At 38.9% G+C, this 23,819-nt stretch overlaps 1 non-coding gene across 1 annotated transcript; it reads right to left on the reverse strand.

The window, feature by feature from the left end:
- Positions 1-23,409: 23,409 nt before the first annotated feature.
- LOC112760326 (small nucleolar RNA R71) lies at positions 23,410-23,517 on the reverse strand. The gene has a single exon (XR_003180772.1). It is a non-coding gene; the product is annotated as a small nucleolar RNA R71 (small nucleolar RNA).
- Between the last annotated feature and the right edge of the window lie 302 nt (positions 23,518-23,819).

Here is a 23,819-nt window from a genome sequence, read left to right on the forward strand (position 1 = left end):
CAATACTGTTTTAATTACAAACAAAAAGCAAAAACCAAACAAGAATATAAACTAATATGCTTTTCCAATAGAAACGCTCTCATCCTGCTTTTCAACCAATGTATCATCATCAACCAGTTCACCATTATTAACAATTTTTGTTACATCCAACCTACTCACATTGGCATCAGGAGCAGCCACCCTTCTCTAACTAATAGCTCGGTCAAAACCAAGCGTAAAAGCAGCCAACACCTCCTCCCTTTCATTTTTTCATTTTTGGTAACACTAGCTTCTAAATCATCTCTCACCTTCTTTGACTCAGTCTTAGAACTTTTCAACTTGTCTTTCAAATTTCTAACCTCTGCCCTAAGCTTCTCCATTTTGACATCTTTATTGCAGCAACATTATCCCCTTCCAAAATGGCGTCAAGCTCAGACATGTGGCCAATAGACAATAGCCAAGCCCCAATAACCTTACCAAAATAATCCAAAATTAGAACTTACAAAAACCAAATACCACAACCATAGCAAGAAACATGAATAAAAAACTAACCAATAAGTACCGAGCCACACCTATCTTACCAGTCTCATGAATGATCCTAACATCTGAGTCAACCTGCGCAACCTCATCGACGACAGCCATGAAGGGGTAACCAACCAACTAGAGGGAGTTCTTGGGACCTTCTTTATAACCATGCAAGACAATTTGGCTCTGGTGGGCGTCATCGATCTCTTCAGCAGCAAACACATCAGCATCTTCCTTTAGTTCGGTCAAGTCAACAACCCTGGATGATGCCTCACCCCATTTTATTTTCAAAGGAACCTCTTCGTTAGCAGCAGAATGGGCACCACCAATCTCGCTCTCCTTCACTACACTGGTAGAGGAACCCTCCCTCTCTTTTTTCTTAGCTTTAGAAACAAAAGCTTTTAAGTTAGTTGTAGTCAATGTCGAAACCTTCTCACCTGAAAAAGACACCACAAGAACAATATATCAGAAAAAATGCAGACCCTTCGAATTCAAACATACAATATACAAACCTATATTACTTAAATACTCCTCCATTGCCTCCCTACCTCCTTCAAGTTTTAACAAACTAGATATCGACAACAATTCTAATGACGCCATCACCAACATCAAAAAATCTAAAATATAACTCTCACTCTTTACCCTATTCTCACAGTCCAATATTTGCTTTGGTTCAAAAGACCAGAAAATAGGGAACCTCTCATTCATCAACGAGTCCAAGAAAAATGGATAAAACTCCTCATCAATCTGTACCTTCACAAACATCTCTTTAAATTTCTTAAATGAGAACTTATACAAACTAAAGATACTCCGACCCGGGTAGCTACTCAAGTTCACCCAACCCCCCTTCCAGATACCTTTCACTAGGAACAAAGAAAAAAACAACCCTAATGATGGATAACACTCTAGGTATTCCATCAGATACTCGAAAGCTCGGACAAAAGCCCATGAGTTAGGATATAACGGTGTTGGTGCACAGTTTAATTGAGCCAAAACCCACATTCAAAGTTAGAAAAGGGGAGCCTTATACCCAGTTCCGTCAACATGCAGGTATAAAGATAGAAATAAGTCCATTCGAACTTTTGTTCACACACCTTGCCACCTTCTCCACAAGGCAGAAACTTTACTTCCAAACTCTCCCCACTTCTTATATCCTAACTTCATTTAACTGAAAAACTACCTCGACAATACTAAAAATAGACATATGACTTTTCACGTCACTATCAACCTGACGGGAGAAAAATTGCCGATTAAGAATTTATAATAAGAACGGTGTTGCAAGTACAGTTCTTAACCAATGAAAATTTTGCTTATCAATTTAGAAAAGAGTTGTCACAAATTTAAGAACAAAATACTGGGAGTAGAATTCCCAGGTAGTCTCCCAACGAGTTGACAAAATAGTGTAGATTATTGGTCAAGAGTTTTCCGAAAAATTTTAAGAGTTGGAGAACAGAAAAATAAATGATTATAAATTAAAGCAATGAAAATTAGCGAGAGAATTTATGTAATTAAAATAAAAAGCCTTGACCGGGAGAAGATTAATTGGATGTTCTATCCTTGTTGAATTTTCCCAAGTGTAATAATAAAAGGTTGTTGTTTTTACTTAGTTAACCTTTACCGAATAAAGGAAAGTTAAGCAATTGAGCTAACTCTGTTTCACAAGCCCTAATCCTCTCCTATGGAAGGATTAGCGTTAGTGACTAGAGAGTTAGCCAACAACTTCCAATTAAAATTCACACTTGAGTATTCCAACTCAAGGGTCTCCTTTTAATCAACTCCCAAGTCAAGTTGGGGGTCTACTCCATTGATATGAATTCCATTTTCATAAACCATAAAAGGGAATAAAAAGAAGACATGATAAATTAAATAAAATAATAACTAAAAATTAATTAAAGGTAAAAAGTAGTTATTTGTATTAATAAATTCCAAAATCAAAGATATCCATATGTAAATCTGAATGGGGTAAATGGGTGATTAAAAAGTAAGGGAATAAGGAAACAAACTAGAATGATAGAAACTTCAACGGAGGTAGTAACTCTTCTCAATATCCAAATCAAAAACATAAAACTAGAAATCTATGAATGTGAGGAATCCTAGAGGAAGGAGTAGAATTCTCTCTAAGATTCAAAACTAAAAACTAAAACTGTGTCAAAGTGAATGTGTGTTGAGTCTCTGCTTGTCCCCTGGCTCTAGTCTGCGCTTCTGGGCCAAAAACTGGGTCCAAACTCAGCCAAAAATTGCCCCCAACGTCTTCTGCGATTTCTGCACGTGGCGCTTGATGATTGAATTTTTGATGGTTTAGAATTCACAAATGAAGTCTCATTGTAAAGTATAGTTTCTAAACCAACAAATAATCCTTTTATACAAAAGATTATTTGTCACTAAAACAAACCCCTAAATTTATAAACCGAAGTATTCGAACCTCGGGTCGTTCTCCCTAGGAATTACAATAAAGTGTTCTTGTTATTGGTTATGAGGTATGTTTTGGGGTTTTTGAGATAAGAGACATGAAATGTAAATGGCAATGGAAATAAACTAATAGCTAAAAAGGTCTTGGCAAGGTTTGGTGGTCAAGGATCTCTATCCCTATCACTAACCACAACAAGAGAATTGGCAAGGATCAATCCTACTAAGTCATCCCCTAAGTAATAGTAGAGGAAAGTCAAGTGAGCTATATCAATCCAAGTCCATAAGTCCTAGTTCTCCACTAAATCAATTAGTGAGATCTAGAGTTAATGGTTCCCAATCATCAATTACTTGGACATTAGTAACTCAAGAGTTCCTAAGTTACCTTCCCAAGCCAAGAGCATAAAATTCTACTCTAAAATCCAACCAAGCATTTTATCAAACACTTGGAAGGCACAAAAGGAAAGCATAGTAAAATTGCAAGGAATGTAAATCTACACTACTCAATTGCAAGGAATTAAAAAACAACAAATCAAATGAACAATAAAGGAACATGAATCATAAATTGTATTAAAGAGAAATAGAAGAAACAAAAGTGCATCAACATAAAAGTAGAGAATTACAAGAACTAAATACTAAACTAGAAAGATAAGAGGTAGAAGAAGAATAAATTGCAAAGGAAAAGTAAATCTAAACATGAAATTAACCTAGATCTGAGAATTCCTAATCTAGATCTAACCTACTCATAATTCTAGAGAGAAGAGAGAGATTCTCTCTCTAGAAACCAATTTTCCCTCTAAAAATTAAACTAAAACTACACTAGTGTCTAAAGTCTCCCATCCCCCTTCAATCCTTGGGTTAAATAGCATCAGAAATGAGTTGGATTAGGCCCACAAGGCTTCTAAAATCGCTGGCCACGAGTTGCATTAAGTGAATCATGTGAACCAACGGCGCGTACATGTACTGTGCACGTGCGCGCCCCTAAACACGATGCAACTATGGAAAATCTTATATCATTTCGAAGCCTCGGATGTTAGCTTTCCAACACAACTAAAATCGCATCATTTGGACCTCTGTAGCTCAAGTTATGGTCGATTGAGTGCGAAGAGGTCGGCTTGATAGCATTTGCGATTCCTTCATTTCTTCATGAATTCTCCATTTTTACATGCTTTTCCTTCATTCCCTTGATCCAATCTTTGCCTCATAAAATCTGAAATCACTTAACAAACATATCAATGCATCTAATGGAATCAAGGTGAATTACATTTAGCTATTTTAAGACCTAGAAAGCATGTTTTCACTCGTAAGCACAAATTAGGAGACAATCATGAAACCATGCTATTTCATTGAATAAATATGGATAAAAGGTTATAAAATTCCCTAAATCAAGCACAAGATAAACCCTACAAATGGGGTTTATCAACGCATGTCATGCGTACGCGTCAGTCACGCGTACGCATCGATGGTCTTCTTCGCGTGTCACGCGTACGCGTCAGGTATGCGCGCACGCGTCGCTGTGCAATCTCGCTTTTCACACGTACGTGTCAGGTATGTACACGCGTCGCTGTGGAAAGCTCCAAGTCACGCGCACGCGTGAGCCATGCGTGCGCGTCGATCCTCACTGATTATCTCCTTTGTTTCTTGTGTTCCTTCCATTTTTGCAAGCTTCCTCTCCATCCTGTAAGCCATTCTTGCCCTATATAGCCTAAAAACACTTAGCACATAGATCACAACATTGAATGGTATAGAGGCAGGTTAAAATACACAATTTAAGGGCTTAGGAAGCAAGTTTTCAACCATAGAATAAAATTTGGGAAGGAATTGTAAAATCATGCAAATTGTATGAATAAGTGTGCAAAGACTTGATAAAAACCACTCAAATTAGCACAAGATAAACCATAAAATAGTGGTTTATCAATCTCCCCACAATTAAACATTAACATGTCCTCATGCTAAGCTCAAGGAGACAAAAGGAATGAATGGGGGAAAGTAAGACTCATGAGATGCAACCTATGAATGCAACTATATACTAAGATGTTTCTGTCTACTTGGTTAGAAGTAAATAAGCTCTCCAAGACAAACATAAATCAAATTTCACTAATTCAAATCACACAATAAAAGACAAGTAAACTTGTAAGAAGATAGCTCATGAAAGCAGGGAACATAGAATCAAGCATTGAACCCTCACTAGAAGTGTATATGCATTCTAATCGCTCAAGTGTCTAGGGTTAATCCACTCTACTCTTCTCTAGTCATGCTTTCTAAAACTTTGTTCTTCATCTAACCAATCAACAAATATTTAATGTATAAATGCAAACATCATGAGGTCTTTTCAAGGTTGTAATGGGGATAAGGTGAAGGTGAGGATATATGTAAGGCCAAGTGAGCTATAATATGAATCTTTGACTAACCTAAGTTCTCACCTACACAGACACACACTCTATATAATTCTAAAATCATGCCTAGCTACCCATAATCTCACTTTTTGTGTATTTCACATACTCATGTATCAAATTTTCTTTAATTTCACCATATATGCATTGATCTTTTATTTAACTTATCATTGGGGTAATTTTATCCCCTATTTATTTATTTATTTATTTAAATTATAATAATATTTTTTTTATTTTTGATGCACATGGAAGCAAACATAACATATCAATGCATATGGTTTTTCTGGTCTCACATGATTATGTTCCCAAATTTCCAATATTCAAACAAAGTAGAAACATAACACATTTCCATTAACCCAGGTATCCACAATTCCCCACACTTAGTTAATACACAGTCTCTATCTTAAGCTACCCAAAGATTCAATTGGGGTAATTAATTATTTTTCTGCTTAAGGCTAGTGATGTGGTAAAATATAGAACAAATGGGGATTAAAAGGCTCAAAGTGGCAAACAAAGGTAATTGAAATGGTAGGCTATTTCGGATGAGTGAGCTAATAACAAATGATGGCTTCAATCATATGTATGCATGTAAATACACTAAACAATGGACATATAGAATGGAACAAAGCAAATATTGTAATCATAGAGAAGAAAACACACAAGAATAAAAATTCATGGTTAAATAATGTAACCAAATAATCAAGCTCAAAATCTCATAGGTTGTGTGTTCTTAGCTATAAACCATGTTCCAAATTACAATCTTCAAACAAGTTTAACAAAAAAGGTTTAATTTAAGTTAGTGAAATCCTATAAAGTAGGGTCTTGAAAAGAAACTCATTACAACAATAAATTCCTTCAGATAGTTGTATCGGCGCTTGTTGCGGCGCTCCAATTGCTCCATCCGCCGGTCTTGCCGGTCGAACCTCTCAAGGATCTGAAGAAACATTTGATTGGCGGATAGTGCTTGTGGTGTGGGTGATGGTGAAGTAGAGGAAGGAGGAGTATCCAAAGATGGGCCTGCAGGCCGGCTTGCAGAGGGAACTGGTGGCCTGATGTACTTCCCATTCGGGACATACTGGTCGGCCCTAGGGATCATGACATTCGTGTCTCCTGCCCGATAGGACACACCTGCTGCAGAGATTAAATCTGAAACCAAGGCGGGGAAAGGCAGGTTACTCGCAATTTGTACGTGTCCCATGGCTTGCCGGATATGTCAGGGCAGGTTGAGAGGTTGCTCTGTCAGGATGCACCAAATGAGAACAGCCATGTTCGCAGTGAAGTTGGACTCGTGAGTGCTCGGAAAGATATAGTGGGACATAATTTGTGCCCACACGCGAGCCTCCAAGGTTAGTGACTGGGTTGAGATGCTCTTGGGTTTTAACCGATGCTGCCCATAGATCTAGCTGCTGCCAGGTTGGGCTATAACTCCAAGGGCACTGGCCCAGACGAACTGATACATCTGGTGCTTAAGAGAAGCCTCTTGATATGCATCGAAGCCCTGTGGGCTAGGTGGAAGATCCAGTGCTCGCTGTATGGCACTCTCGAAGGCAGGGACTTGTCACTGACGAACATAGATAGTTTACAGGGTAGGCGAGTAGAAGTTGGAGTAGAATTCAACTACCCATGATAAGTTGGCCTCCCGCGGCTGCCTCGTAAAAAATCCTCACTGTCTCCTCTTAATTCGGGGCTCCACAAAATCAACAAAGTGTGTTGGGACAATGAGCAGATGCTCGTTGTTGTAGTTCCTCTCAGCTAGGATGGGAAACATTTGTTCGCAGTAATGGTTAGTGAACCGTGTGGAGTCCCGTGCGGAAAAGGCTTTCTCTGCTTCATCAACCTTAATGATCCTCTTAACCCGCTTTGTTGGCGGCTTGACGCTGGTAGATGGTGCCGCCTTAGCCGGTGCTCTCTTGGTTCCTCTCCTTGCTGGTGTCTTGTCAGTGGCCTTTTCTTTTCCTTTCTTGGTACCCATGCCTAAAGAAGAAGGAAAGAGGAAGACTATTAAGCATATATAACGAAAAATTGGAGAGAGAAAATTCCAAGTGATAATGAATGCCAAAGAAAATAGAATAGCTTAAATACACGGTAGCTACAACATGTGGGTAAGACATTAATTAAGAGCAAAAAGGCAATTCATAGGAATTAGATGCAAGAGGTTAAAAGCATGCAAGTAATAGGCATAAGAAGCATAACTCAAGCATCAATTATTAAAATAAGCTAAGTTAAAGAGCACTTCTATGATGACAATTGTGAATGATAATCTCAAATACATGTGGATTACAAGTGTTGTGAAAAAGAGGCATTAAAGTATAAGAGTAAAATAGGATTCAATATGCCATAAGAGCTTTTTCACAAACACTTGGTAGGTGGTGAACAAAATTGTGATCACACTTTCACAACACCGCACAACTAACCAGAAAGTGCACTGGGTCGTCTAAGTAAAACCTTACGTGAGTAAGGGTCGATCTTACGAAGATTGTCGGCTTAAAGCAAGCTATGGTCATCTTGTAAATCTTAGTCAGGCGGATTCAAATACTTATGAGCTTTTGCTAATTAAAAGGTAAATAAAACTTAAAATAAAATAAAGATACTTATGTAATTCATTGGTGGGAATTTCAGATAAGCGTTTGGAGATGCTTTGTTGCTTCTTAACCTCTGCTTTCCTATTGTCTTCATCCAATCATGCGTGCTCCCTTCCATGGCAAGCTGTATGATCCTCTCGAATGAAAAATACCAGGTACAGTTTCTGCACGGCTAATCAACTGTCGGATTTCTCGTCTCGGATGAAAAATACCAGGTACAGCTACCGCACGGCTAATCATCTGTCGGTTCTCACTAGTGTCAGAATAGGATCTCTCTATCCTTTTGCACACTGTCACTGCGCCCAACATTCGCGAGTTTGAAGCTCGTCACAGTCATCCCTTTCCAAATCCTACTCGAAATACCACAGACAAGGTTTAGACTTTTCGGATCTCAGGAATGTTGCCAATTGGTTCTAGCCTATACCACAAAGGTACTAATCTCACGGACTCGGTCCGTGGATTAGAGACCCAAGAGAATATACTCCGGCTGTCGTCCAATGACTACGTTGAACATCATGTAGACCGCTTGTGGTTGTCAGACACGCGGATCTTGGCTAAGCGAGTAACGAAGATAGTGGCTGATTGTCAGGGGTCACCCCTTCATTCTGACTTAACTGAATTAAGTACGAGAGTATATCTTGGAGAAGAAGTAAGCGTTAATTGAAAAAGAAACAATAGTACTTGCATTAATTCATGAAGAACAGCAGGGCTCTGCACCTTAATCTATGAGGTGTAGAAACTCCACCGTAGAAAATACATAAGAGAAAAAGGTCTAAGCATGGCTGTGTGGCCAGCCTCCAATGTCTAAGGACTAAACGTCCAGAGATAGATCTGAATACAATAGTAAAAAGTGCTATTTATACTAAACTAGTTACTAGGGATTACAAAAAATAAGTAACTAAGTGCAGATAGTGCAGAAATCCACTTCCAGGGCCCACTTGGTGTGTGCTTGGGCTGAGCATTGAGCTTTACACGTGCATAGGCCATTTCTAGAGTTAAACGCCAGCTTGGATGCCAGTTTGGGTGTTTAACTCCAGTTCTGGTTCCAGTTCTAGCGTTTTACGCCAGAAAAGTGTCTCTGGCTGGCTTTGAGCGCCAGTTTGGTCCATCAAATCTCGAGCAAGGTATAGACTATTATATATTTCTGGAAATCCCAAGATGTCTACTTTCCAACGCAATTGAGAGCGCACCAATTGGGCTTCTATAGCTCCAGAAAATCCACTTTGAGTGCAGGAGGGTCAGAATCCAACAACATCTGCAGTCCTTTCTCAGCCTCTGAATCAGACTTTTGCTCAGATCCCTCAATTTCAGCCAAAAAATACCTGAAATTACAGAAAAACACACAAACTCATAGTAAAGTCCAGAAATGTGATTTTTTCATAAACACTAATAAAAATATAATAAAAAGTAACTAAAACATACTAAAAACTATGTAAAATCAATGCCAAAAAGGGTATAAATTATCCGCTCATCAGTATGCAAATTAAAATAGGAATGAAAATAATGAATCTAAATGTATATGAGAGCTAAATTTAAATGTCAATTGTCAAATCACTCCTCATAAGATCCACATGCTCAATAATAATAGGGTAAGACCCAAATAAAACTCCAATACCAACATAAAAATTGCATGATAAAACAATGAAAAAGAAACCATGAATAACTAAGCTAAAAGAAAAATTGAGATGAAAGAAAAATAAATAAATGCAATAATTTAAAGAAGAACGAAAGAGTAGAGGGGAGGAAGAAAAGAACCTGAGGTCGAAGATGAAACAGGGAGGAAGAAAGTAGTAGATAATAAGAAGGAAGAAGGAAGAAAGAAGGAAGAAGGAAAAAGAAAGAGGATTGAAAAAGAATTAGGATTGGGGGGAGGGGATAATTGAAATCTGGCAGTGTACTGGTTTAATTGTGCGTCGCATGCGACGCGTACGCGTACGGCACGCGTACGCGTGGGTCACGCAAATTTGATGGTGACGCGTAAGCGTATGGCATGCGTACACGTGACATGGGTTATGCCAAGTGCGCAAAGGCAACCCCGCGCACACACAACTCTCGGGTTAACATACATGAGTGCCAAAAAGGCACACGACGCGTGCGCGTCAGGTACGCGCACGCATGGATAGTCACATAGTGAAACTAACGTGAATGCGTCAGGGACGCGTATGCGTGGCTAAATTCGTTCCTCTAGCATAGTTCCAGCGTGGGGGCAACACAACTCTCTGTCCTACACGCTTTTTACACCGATATCCAGGGTCACGTGTACACGTCAAGGACACTTAAGCGTGGGTTACTAAAAGCTCAAGTGACGCGCACGCGTGAGGGACGCGTACGCGCGGACTTGCTTGTGCGCAAAGCATGCTTCCAGCGCCACTCCTGTCCAACTCTTTGTTCGATTTCTATTATTCACGCATTCACATATGACGCGCACGCGTCGTGGACGCTCGCGCGTGGAATGCATTTTTTTATGCAGAATGCAGGTGATTATGCAGAAATTATGAATGACTACTGATGAAAAAAAATAAAATAAAACTAAGAATGAAAAGGGACGATCATACCATGGTGGGTTGTCTCCCACCTAGCACTTTGCTTTTACGACCTTAAGTTGGACGGTCCACAAGCTCAGTCTGCTTCTGTTGGTGGATCCTCCAAGAGGAAGACCTCTAGCTCTTTATTGTCCTTCATTTTCTCACCATGATACAGCTTTAAGTGATGTCCATTGACCTTGATGAATTTGGAACTTGAAGGATGACTCAGGTGAAAGACTCCGTATGGCTCTGCCCTTTCTACTCTATAGGAGCCTTCCCATCTTGATCTCAGCTTGCCTGGCATGAGCCTCAACCTTGAGTTGTAAAGGAGAACTAGCTCCCTAAGTCTGAATTCTCTTCTCTTGATATGCTTGTCATGCACAGCCTTCACCTTCTCTTTATATAGTCTGGAGTTGTCATATGCTTCGAGCCGAAGGTTCTTTAGTTCAGCTAGTTACAGCTTCCTTTCAGCACCAGCCATCTCAAGTCCCATGTTGCATTCCCTTACAGCCTAGAAAGCCTTGTGTTCCACCTCCACTGGGAGGTGACAAGCCTTTCCGTATCCTAGGCGGAAGGGACTCATCCCGAAGGGTTTCTTGTATGCTGTCCGATAAGTCCAAAGCGCATCAACAAGTCTGGTGCTCCAGTCCTTCCTATGAGGCTTGACAATCTTCTCCAGAATGTGCTTTATCTCTCTGTTAGACACCTCTGCTTGCCCATTGGTCTGGGGATGGTAAGCGGTTGCTACCGTGTGCACAATGCCATGTTTCTTTAGTAGACCTGTCAATCTCCTGTTACAAAAATGAGTGCCTTGATCGCTCACGATTGCTCGTGGTGATCCAAAGCGACAGATAATATGATTTCTAACAAAGGAGACAACAACGTTAGCATCATCAGTACGGGTAGGAATTTCTTCCACCCATTTAGAAACATAATCCACAGCTAACAATATGTCTAAGAAACCACTAGAGTTTGGAAACGGACCCATGAAGTCAATGCCCCAGACATAAAAAATTTCACAAAACAACATAAGTTATTGGGGCATCTCATCCCTCTTGGATATATTCCCAAACCTTTGGCATGGGGAACAAGATTTACAGAAGGCAATAGCATCCTTAAAAAGAGTGGGCCACCAGAATCCACAGCCTAAAATTTTTCTAGCTGTCCTTTGAGGACCAAAATGTCCACCACTCTCAGAGGAGTGGCAGATCTCTAAAATTGACTGAAATTCTGATTCAGGCACACACCTCCTAATTATCTGGTCAGCACCATACCTCCATAAATATGGGTCATCCCATATAATATTTGGACTCACTTTTCAGCTTGTCCCTTTGATGCTTAGTAAAATTGGGAGGGAATGTATGACTGACTAAATAATTAGCTATAGATGCATACCAAGGAACTACCTCAGATATTGCGTGCAAGCTATCAATTGGGAAAGCATCATTGATAGGAGTGGAGTCACTCTTAATGTGCTCTAGGCAACTCAAGTGGTCCGCCACTAAATTCTGGGAACCACTCCTATCTTTAATTTCTAAATCAAATTCTTGCAACAACAATATCCAACGTATTAACCTTGGTTTGGACTCTTTTTTAGCTAATAAATATTTTAGACCTGCATGGTCTAAGTACACTACCACCTTAGTACCAAGTAAGTCGGCTCGGAATTTGTCCAGAGTAAAAACTATAGCCAGAAGCTCTTTTTCAGTGGTAGTATAATTAGACTGAGTAGCGTCTAAGGTCTTAGAAGTATAAGCAATTATGAAAGGGTCCTTACCTTCGCGCTGAGCCAACGCCGCTCCTACTGCATGGTTGGAGGCATCACACATAATTTCAAAAGGCTGGCTCCAGTCTGGCCCTCTCACAATCAGAGCTTGAGTCAAGGCAATCTTCAGCTTATCGAACACTTCCATGCAGTCCTCACTCAGCTCGAACTCAATATCCTTCTACAGCAGTCTGGATAGAGGCAATTCTACCTTACTGAAGTCCTTGATAAATCTCTGGTAGAAACCTGCATGACCAAGGAACGAACGAACTTCCCTCACGGAGGAGGGGTAAGGTAAACTAGAAATGACAGCTATCTTTGCTGGATCTACAGAAATAACAGTATTAGAAACAACGTGTCCTAGAATAATACCTTGTTTTACCATAAAATGTCATTTTTCAAAATTTAATACAAGGTTTGAACTAACACACCTGTCTAACACTCTAGCTAAACTATACAAGCAAAGGTTAAATGAATCACCATACACACTAAAGTCATCCATGAAAACTTCCATACAGTCCTCAATAAGATCTGAGAAAATACTCATCATGCATCTTTGGAAAGCAGCCGGTGCATTACATAAGCCAAAAGGCATCCTCTTGTATGCATACGTTCCAAAGGGACATGTAAAAGTAGTTTTCTCCTAATCTTCAGGAGCTATATGAATTTGAAAATAGCCAGTGTAACCATCTAGAAAACAGTAGTGTGATTTACCTGACAGGCGATCAAGCATTTGATCAATGAATGGCAGGGGGTAGTGATCCTTGCGAGTAGCTTGGTTGAGGCGCCTGTAATCAATGCACACCCTCCATGAATTCTGCACTCTAGTTGTCAGGAGCTCTCCATGCTCATTTTTCACTATTGTGACTCTAGACTTCTTGGGCACCACTTGTACTGGACTGACCCATTCACTATCCGAGATTGGATAGATAATGTCAGCTTCAAGCAACCTGGTCACTTCCTTCTTGACAACCTCTAAGATGGAGGGGTTCAGCTGCCGTTGAGGTTGACGAACAGGCCTTGCTCCCTCTTCTAAAAATATCCGGTGCTCACAAACTTGAGGGCTGATGCCTACTTTATCCACCAAGCTCCACCCAATTGCTTTCTTGTATCTTCTCAGCACACTAAGCAGCTGCTCCTCCTGTTGGGAAGTGAGTTCCCTTGCAATAATAACTAGGAGCTTCTGATTATCCTCAAGGTAAGCATACTTGAGGTGGGGTGGTAGGGGCTTTAACTCTGTTTTCTGCTCATGGCGAGGCACTTGATCTTCTGGAGCTAGTGATGGTGGCAAGGTATTTTTAGTAAGCTCAGAGGGTTTTCCCACACTTGCACCTTGCTCCATGTGCATCTCTTCTACTTCATCTTGGTGAACTGCAGCTACAGTTTCATCAATGATGTCGCACTGGAAGATGGAATGATCTTCTAGGGGATGCTTCATAGCTTCATCCAAGTTGATGCTCACTGCTCTGCCATCTATCTCAAAAGAGTAAGTTCCTGAGAAGGCATCCAATTTGAAACTTGAAGTCTTCAGAAATGGCCTTCCAAGCAGGATGGATGATGGTCTTCCGGAGTTATTAGGGGGCATCTCTAAAATATAGAAGTCAATAGGAAATGTGAGCCCCTTAATGCTCACCAGCACGTCCTCAGCAATTCCTACCACCGAGATTATGCTTTTATCTGCCAAAACAAAACATGCTGCCGACCTTTTTAAGAGAGGGAGCCTCAAAGCATCATATACAGACAATGGCATAATACTCATGCACGCACCTAAATCACACATGCAGTCAGAAAATTTTACACCCTCAATAGTAATAGTAACCATGCATGGACCCAAATCACTACATTTTTCTGGTATATCACCCATCAAAGCAGATATAGAGCTACCTAGAGGAATAGTTTCTAAATTATGTATCTTATCTTTATTCATACGTAAATCTTTTAAAAACTTCGCATATTTAGGTACCTGGTGAATAGCATCAATAAGGGGAATGGTTACCTCAACCTTTTTAAAGATCTCTACCATCTTAGTGTCAAGCTTCATCTGCTTTCTGCACTTCCTAGCAAAGTGTGGAAAGGGAATAGGAATGGCTTCTCGTGTAGCTTCATCTTTCTTTGGTGCTCCTTTCCCTGGTTGAGCTGCTTCTTCTTCAACCATGTCCTGTACTTCATCCTCCTCTTCAACATCCTCTACCTCAATAATATCTTTAACTTGAATGTCCTCCTTTATGCTTGGCTCCTCATGACTCCTCTCTTGCAGTGTGGTTCTGGACCTCAAAGTGATGACATTGATTCCACCTTTAGGGTTGGGTAAAGGTTGAAAAGGAATTGCACTGGAGCTTAAGGTTGATTGTTGGGGTAGATAATGAATCCATCTAGGAGACGAGAGCTTGTAAAGTAGCATTCAGACCATTTATGGTAGAGTTGAGTGTATTCTGAATGTCTTGTTGTCCTTGCGCAAGAGAGCAAAGCATCTCATTATTAGAAGAGGAAGGGGGATAAGTGATTTGAGGGGTCTACTGTTGGTTGTTTTGAGGCGCTTGGGATTGCCTTAGGTGAGGTGCTCGGTAAGGCTGGCCTTGGTTCTTCTATTGGTAAGGAGGATTCTGCTGATTGTTGTTGTTGTTCCATCTCTGATTTCTACCGTTGCCTCTGCCTTCTCTGTTATAGTTGTCCCTCCATCCTTGGTTGGAATTATCCCTCCACCCCTGGTTAGAATTATCTCTCCATCCCTGGTTGGAGTTGTCTTGCCAACCTTGATTGTAGCTCCTACCTTAGTTATAATTGCCGCCTTGTTGATAGTATCCTTGATTCAGGCGGTCATAGAAATTATGAGTAGCTGCCAAGGTGTTGTCTTCTTGTTCGAGTTGTGGACACTCATCAGTGTAATGAGTATAGCAGGCACATATTCTGCACACTCTCTGAGGAACCAACTGTTGACTCTGTTGTCGTGGGGGAGGCTGAGGTTGTTATTGATTCAGCTGTAGCTGCTTCAGTATGTTGGTCATCTCTCCCAGAGTCTGTGTGAGAGCAGCAGTCTCACTACTAGAGGAAACCTCCGCAATAGCCTTGGGGTGGTTGTTCCTGTGCCTGACATTCTGGGTAGACTCAGCTAGATCGGTTATTAGCTGCCATGCTTCTGTCGCCGTCTTGTACTTCTTCAGAGAGCCATTACTTGCAGCATCTAATGTGGTCTTGTCCTGAGGCTTCATGCCTTGTGTGAAATAACTTATCAACACCAACTGGTCAATTTTGTAGTGGGGACATGAGTCTAGGATTGCTGAAGCGTTCCTAGTACTCGTAAAGGGTTTCTGATTCACCTTGGATAATGTAGGAAATTTCTTTCCTCAGTCTATCTGTAACTTCAACTGGAAAGTATTTATCCAGGAACTCCCTTCTGAGCAGATCCCAATTGGTAACGACTGCTTTGGGTTGAGTGTAGAACCACTCCCTTGCCTTTCCCTCAAGAGAAAATAGGAAGGCATACAGCCAAATAGTAGTTTCATCTGCACCATGATGCCTAGTAGTTGAGCAGGCTGTCTGAAAATCCCTGAGGTGCTTGATTGGCTCTTGAGCGGATAAGCCATGAAACTTGGGCAGTAGGTTGATTAGCGCAGTCTTTAGTTCAAAATCTGCAGCCAGATTTGGGTGATGCGCTTGATACGATTGCATTGTAAAGCCTGGAGCTCCTGCTTCCTGTAGAGTAATTCTTCTAGGCTTCGCCATATTACCTGCACGTAAATCAACCGAATCAGTAGACGAGGAGCTTATTTCTTCCTCAAATGGCGCTTCAGATTCGCCCTCAAATAAGACTAGTAAATTAGTAGTGACCACTTCACCACCCCCAGAGGCTAACCGACGCCGAGCTAGCCTAATACATGAAATAGTTCTTTGAATTTCAGGATCAAACGCGGCTAAGCTCGGATCAGGTAGTGAACGCGTCATTCAATGAAAGAAACATACAGCTCATGGTAATAAAATAAAATATGCAAATAAATAAATTTAAAAATATATATACCAACCAATAATTTAGCACACTGTTGCAACTCCCCGGCAACGGCGCCAAAAATTGACGGGCGAAAAATTACTGATTAAGAATTTATAATAAGAACAGCGTTGCAAGTACAGTTCTTAACCGACGAAAATTTCGCCTATCAATTTAGAAAAGAGTTGTCACAAATTTAAGAACAAAATATTGGGAGTAGAATTCCTAGGTCGTCTCCCAACGAGTTGACAAAAGAGTGCAGATTATTGGTCAGGAGTTTTTCGAGAAATTTTAAGAGTTGGAGAACAGAAAAATAAATGATTATAAATTAAAGCAATGAAAATTAGCGAGAGAATTTATGTAATCAAAATAAAAAGCCTTGACCGGGAGAATATTAATTGGAAGTTCTATCCTTGTTGAATTTTCCCAAGTGTAATAGTAAAAGGTTGTTGTTTTTACTTAGTTAACCTTTACCGAATAAAGGAAAGTCAAGCAATTGAGCTAACTCTGTTTCACAAGTCCTAATCCTCTCCTATGGAAGGATTAGCGTTAGTGACTAGAGAGTTAGCCAACAACTTCCAATTAAAATTCACACTTGAGTATTCCAACTCAAGGGTCTCCTTTTAATCAACTCCCAAGTCAAGTTGGGGGTCTACTCCATTGATATGAATGCCATTTTCATAAACCATAAAAGGGAATAAAAAGAAGACATGATAAATTAAATAAAATAATAACTAAAAATTAATTAAAGGTAAAAAGTAGTTCTTTGCATTAATAAATTCCAAAATCAAAGATATCCATATGTAAATCTGAACGGGGTAAATGGGTGATTAAAACGTAAGGGAATAAGGAAACAAACTAGAATGATAGAAACTTTAACGGAGGTAGTAACTCTTCACAACATCCAAATCAAAAGCATAAAACTAGAAATCTATGAATGTGAAGAACCCTAGAGGAAGGAGAAGAATTCTCTCTAAGATTCAAAACTAAAAACTAAAACTGTGTCAAAATGAATGTGTGTTGAGTCTCTGCTTGTCCCCTGGCTCTAGTCTGCGCTTCTGGGACAAAAACTGGATCCAAACTTCGCCCAAAATCACCCCCAGTGTCTTCTGCGATTTCTGCACGTGGCGCATGTCATGCGTACGCGTCAGTCACGCGTACGCATTGATGGTCTTCTTCCCGTGTCACGCGTACGCATCAGGTACGCGCACGCGTCGCTGTGCAATCTCGCTTTTCACGCGTACACGTCAGGTATGCGCACGCGTCGCTGTGGAAAGCTCAAAGTCACGCGCACACGTGAGCCATGCGTGCACGTCGATCCACACTGGTTATCTCCTTTGTTTCTTGTGTTCTTTTCATTTTTGCAAGCTTCCTCTCCATCCTCTAAGCCATTCCTGCCCTATATAGTCTAAAAACACTTAGCACACAGATCACGGTATCGAATGGTATAGAGGGGGGTTAAAATACACAATTTAAGAGCTTATGAAGCAAGTTTTCAACCATAGAACAAAATTTGGGAAGGAATTGTAAAATCATGCAGATTGTATGAATAAGTGTGCAAAGACTTGATAAAAACTACTCAAATTAGCACAAGATAAACCATAAAATAGTGGTTTATCACAACCCAACCATAAGGATCCCCTTCATCTATTACAGCCATTGCTTTCTTACCCATTATCCGACAGAACAAAGAAGATGAAAGTACAAACAAAAAGCAAACTACTAACCTTTCTTAGTCATGATTGTCCTTTCAGTAAACCCTACAACATGGAGAAGACAAATGGTTTTTACAAACAAGGGAAGTTAATAGGACACTAACACTTTCACCTCCCACTACCCAAATGTTTCTCTATTACAACCAAGAAACAAAAGCAAAATAAACAAAGTATAAACCCATCGACGGCCCACCACCAAAGCCCACAAACACAAAAAAAAACATGTTGAACTTGGGGGCTCATACAATATATCCTCTCAGCCCACAATATTCTAAAGCCGAGGATATAGAAGCTCAACCTGTTTTTTACAAGCTAAGCTTGGGGGCCGTGGACAATACCTACAACCTCGGCTTCATAATAAGTTACCGAGCATATATCGGACTAATGAGGAATCCTCGGCAAAACACAAATGCCGATATTCCCGTACAACTAAAACAAACATTCAAAAGCATAACGAGCTTTCCGAAAAAGACGACCACTAACTCTGAAAGCCGTTGCAGAGTACAACCTCATTCATCTATATAACAAGGGTGGAACCAATTTCACAAGAGACAATGAATACCACTAGTATCTCAAAACAACTACAATCTCATAGTATTCTAGCTTTGTTTTCTTATTCTGAAGAAAGTTACTAACTTGAGCGTCGGAGTCTTTCTTGCAAGTTTCACGCCCGAGGTCAAGTTCCGAGGATAATTCTTCTACTGACTATAGAAGCTTGCAAAACAGCGTGCAGCCGAGCTATTGCTCGGTGGAATATCCTTGACAGAATACTTGGTATTACTTGGTGCGATCCGGTGCACTCTTCGGTTGTTTTGCGAAAAATCTGTATCAAGTAGAACCAAAATTGAACACATAATAATGATCCATTATGAACCTCATTTTTTATATTCTACTATAGCAGTTCTTCCCTGGTAGGATTGGACGATTTTTATTAGCTACTAAGAGACTAAGAGCCATTGCATATTAGTGATTTTATGAGATTAAAATATTATATGATTAATGATCAGCATAAATAAATTAATTTTAATAACTTAATTAAGAGCTTTAATTAATTAGATTAATGACATGGTATTGGTTTCTATTCAACATTATTGTCACATTAACTTAGTAGTATAATTAACAAGTTTATGAGCTCAATAAAATTATTGCACAAATGAGAAATTTGTAAAAAGTGATGTTATATGGCTTCAAAAGATATGCAAGAATGTAACAAAGAACCATGACATTTAACCTCCAATATGAATCACTTTAAACATTAAATAGGTATCTAATATAATTCTGAGTGTAACACATGTTTCCTAAATCATTAAGACACTAAAAAGTAGTTACTATTGTTTTGCAATTAAGATTGCACTAGGTCCTCTATGTAAAGAATGAAGCTATGTTATTGATGAGCGGATAATTTATACGCTTTTTGGCATTGTTTTTAGTATGTTTTTAGTAGAATCTAGTTACTTTTAGGGATGTTTTCATTAGTTTTTATGTTAAAATCACATTTCTGGACTTTACTATGAGTTTGTGTGTTTTTCTGTGATTTCAGGTATTTTCTGGCTGAAATTGAGGGACTTGAGCAAAAATCAGATTCAGAGGTTGAAGAAGGACTGCTGATGCTGTTGGATTCTGACCTCCCTGCACTCAAAGTGGATTTTCTGGAGCTAGAGAACTCAAAATGGCGCGCTTTCAATTGCGTTGGAAAGTAGACATCCAGGGCTTTCTAGAAATATATAATAGTCCATACTTTGGCCGAGTTTAGATGACATAAAAGGGCGTTGAACTCCAGTTCTATGCTGCTGTCTGGAGTTAAAAGCCAGAAACACGTCACAAGCCAGAGTTGAACACCAGAAATACATTACAAACTGGCGTTCAACTCCAAGATTGACCTCTACACGTGTAACATTCAAGCTCAGCCCAAGCACACACCAAGTGGGCCCCAGAAGTGGATTTATGCATCAATTACTTACTTCTGTAAACCCTAGTAACTAGTTTATTATAAATAGGACTTTTTACTATTGTATTGATCATCATCTTTGATCAGTTTTATGCTATCTTAGACTTTCATGGGGGCTGGCCATTCGGCCATGCCTGAACCATTATAACTTATGTATTTTCATACGGTAGAGTTTCTGCACTCCATAGATTAAGGTGTGGAGCTCTGCTGTTCCTCAAAGATTAATGCAAAGTACTACTGTTTTTCTATTCAATTCAACTTATTCCGCTTCTAAGATATTCATTCGCACTTCAACCTGAATGTGATGAACATGACAATCATCATCATTCCCTATGAACGCGTGCCTGACAACCACTTCCGTTCTACCTTAGATTGAATGAGTATCTCTTGGATCTCTTAATCAGAATCTTCGTGGTATAAGCTAGATTGATGGCGGCATTCATGAGAATCCGGAAAGTCTAAACCTTGTCTGTGGTATTCCGAGTAGGACTCTGGGATTGAATGACTATGACGAACTTCAAACTCGCTAGTGCTGGGCGTAGTGACAGACGCAAAAGGAGGGTGAATCCTATTCCAGTATGATCGAGAACCTCAGATGATTAGCCGTGCTGTGACAGAGCATTTGGACCATTTTCACAAGAGGATGGGATGCAGCCATTGACAAGGGTGATGCCTCCAGACGATTAGCCATGCAGTGACAACGCATCGGACCATTTTCCAGAGAGGATAAAAAGTAGCCATTGACAATGGTGATGTCCTTACATAAAGCCAGCCATGGAAAGGAGTAAGATTGATTGGATGAAGACAGCAGGAAAGCAGAGGTTCAGAGGAACGAATGCATCTCTATACGCTTATCTGAAATTCTAACCAATGATATACATAAGTATTTCTATCCTTATTTTCTATTTATTATTAATATTCGAAAACTCCATAACTATTTTATATCCGCCTGACTGAGATTTACAAGGTGACCATAGCTTGCTTCATACCAACAATCTCCGTGGGATCGACCCTTACACACGTAAGGTTTATTACTTGGACGACCCAGTGCACTTGCTGGTTAGTTGTATCGAAGTTGTGAATGAAAAACGATTTATTAAGACGTGCGTACAGAGTTTCTGGCACCGTTGCCTGAGATCACAATTTTGTGCACCAAGTTTTTGGCACCGTTGCTGGGGATTGTTCAAGTTTGAACAACTGACGGTTCATCTTGTTGCTCAGATTAGGTAATTTTCTTTTTGTTTTATTTTCAAAAATTTTTCAAAAACCTTTCAAAAATTTTTCATCTGTTTTCGAAAACAAAAATAAATAAATCTTTTCAAAAATATATTTTTCTTCAGAATTTTTAAGAATGAATTCTAGAGTTTCATGAAGCATGTTGAAGCCTGGCTGGCTGTAAAGCCATGTCTAATTCTTTTGGATAGGGGCTTCCAACCATCAGCATAGAGGTAAGTTAATTGGAATGTCAGTCGTGGCATGTCTGAGTTACATACTAAAGCTTGGCTGGCTATAAAGTCATGCCTAACCCTCGGATTGGAGCTTTAGACTAAGAATACAAGATTCCTGGAATTCATATTAAAAAATTTTGAAATCCTTATTTTCTTTTTCCTATATGTTTTTTCGAAAACAAAATATACAAAAATCCAAAAAAATCAAAAATTCATAAAAATAAAAAATATTTCATGTTTCTTGTTTGAGTCTTGAGTCAAGTTGAAAGTTTGGTGTCAATTGCATGTTTTAAAGTTTGCATAAAATTTTCGAAAAATTCATGCATTCATAGTGTTCTTCATGATCTTCAAGTTGTTCTTGGTAAGTCTTCTTGTTTGATCTTGATGTTTTCATATTTTGTGTCTTTTCTTGTTTTTCATATGCATTCTTGCATTCATAGTTTCTATACATGAAAAATTTTTAAGTTTGGTGTCTTGCATGTTTTCTTTGCATTAAAAATTTTTCAAAAATAAGTTCTTGATGTTCATCTTGACATTCAAGGTATTCTTGGTGTTCATCTTGACATTCATAGCATTCTTGCATGCATTCATTGTTTTGATCCAAAATTTTCATGCATTGAGTCTTTTTCATGTTTTTCCCTCTCATCATTAAAAATTCAAAAATCAAAAAAAAAATATCTTTCCCTTTTTCACTCATAAATTTCGAAAATTTGAGTTGACTTTTTCTAAACTTTTTAAAATCTAGTTGTTTTTATGAGTCAAATCAAATTTTCAATTCAAAAATCTTATCTTTTTCAAAATCTTTTTCAAAAATCAAATCTTTTTCATTTCTCTTATTTATTTTCGAAAATTTTAAAAATATTTTTCAAAAATCTTTTTCTTATCTTTATCTCCTAATTTTCTAAAATAACATCATCAATTAATGTTTTGATTCAAAAATTTCAAGTTTGTTACTTGCTTGTTAAGAAAGATTCAAACTTTGAGTTCTAGAATCATATCTTGTGATTTCTTGTGAATCAAGTCATTAATTGTAATTTTAAAAATCAAATCTTTTTCAAAAATAATTTCAATCATATCTTTTCAAAAATATCTTTTTATCTTATCTTTTTCAAAATCATATCTTTTTCAAAAATTTGATTTTCAAATATCTTTTCTAACTTCTTATCTTCTTATCTTTTCAAAATTGATTTTCAAATTTGTTTCAACTAACTAACTAACTTTTTGTTTGTTTCTTATCTTTTTCAAAACTACCTAACTAACTCTCTGTCTCTAATTTTCGAAAATAACTTCCCTCTTTTTCAAAATTTCTTTTTAATTAACTAATTATTTTAATTTTCAAAAAATTTCTAACCTTTTTCAAAAACTATTTTCGAAAATCACTAACTCTTTTTCAAAAATAATTTTCGAAAATTCTCCTTCTCTCTCATCTCCTTCTATTTTATTTATTCATCTACTAACATCTCTCCCTCACTCCCCAAAAATCTGAACCCTTTCTCTCTCTGAGTTCAGATTTTCTCTTCTTCTTTTCTTCTACTCATATAAGGGAACCTCTATACTTGGGCAAAAAGGATCCCTATTATTATTATTTTTCTGTCCCTCTTTTTCATATGAGCAGGAGCAAGGACAGGAATATTCTTGTTGAAGCAGATCCAGAACCTGAAAGAACTCTGAAGAGGAAACTAAGAGAAGCTAAATTACAACAATCCAGCAAGCACCTTTCAGAAATTTTCGAACAAGAAGAGGAGATGGCAGCCGAAAATAATAATAATGCAAGGAGGATGCTTGGTGACTTTACTGCACCTAATTCCAATTTACATGGAAGAAGCATCTCCATTCCTGCCATTGGAGCAAACAATTTTGAGCTTAAACCTCAATTAGTTTCTCTGATGCAGCAGAACTGCAAGTTTCATGGACTTCCATCTGAAGATCCTTTTCAGTTCTTAACTGAATTCTTGCAGATATGCGATACTGTTAAGACTAATGGAGTAGATCCTGAAGTCTACAGACTCATGCTTTTCCCTTTTGCTGTAAGAGACAAAGCTAGAGTATGGTTGGACTCTCAACCTAAGGATAGCCTGAACTCTTGGGATAAGCTAGTCAAGGCTTTCTTAGCCAAGTTCTTTCCTCCTCAAAAGCTGAGTAAGCTTAGAGTGGATGTTCAGACCTTCAGACAGAAAGAAGGTGAATCCCTCTATGAAGCTTGGGAGAGATACAAAGAACTAACCAAAAAGTGTCCTTCTGACATGCTTTCATAATGGACCATCTTGGACATATTCTATGATGGTCTGTCTGAATTAGCTAAAATGTCATTGGATACTTCTGCAGGTGGATCCATTCACTTAAAGAAAACGCCTGCAGAAGCTCAAGAACTCATTGACATGGTTGCTAATAACCAGTTCATGTACACTTCTGAGAGGAATCCTGTGAGTAATGGGACGCCTATGAAGAAGGGAGTTCTTGAAATTGATACTCTGAATGCCATATTGCTCAGAATAAAATATTGACTCAGCAAGTCAATATGATTTCTCAGAGTCTGAATGGAATGCAAGCT

The sequence above is a fragment of the Arachis hypogaea genome, chromosome 16 (assembly GCF_003086295.3).
Source record: "Arachis hypogaea cultivar Tifrunner chromosome 16, arahy.Tifrunner.gnm2.J5K5, whole genome shotgun sequence".
Classification (NCBI taxonomy): Eukaryota; Viridiplantae; Streptophyta; class Magnoliopsida; order Fabales; family Fabaceae; genus Arachis; species Arachis hypogaea.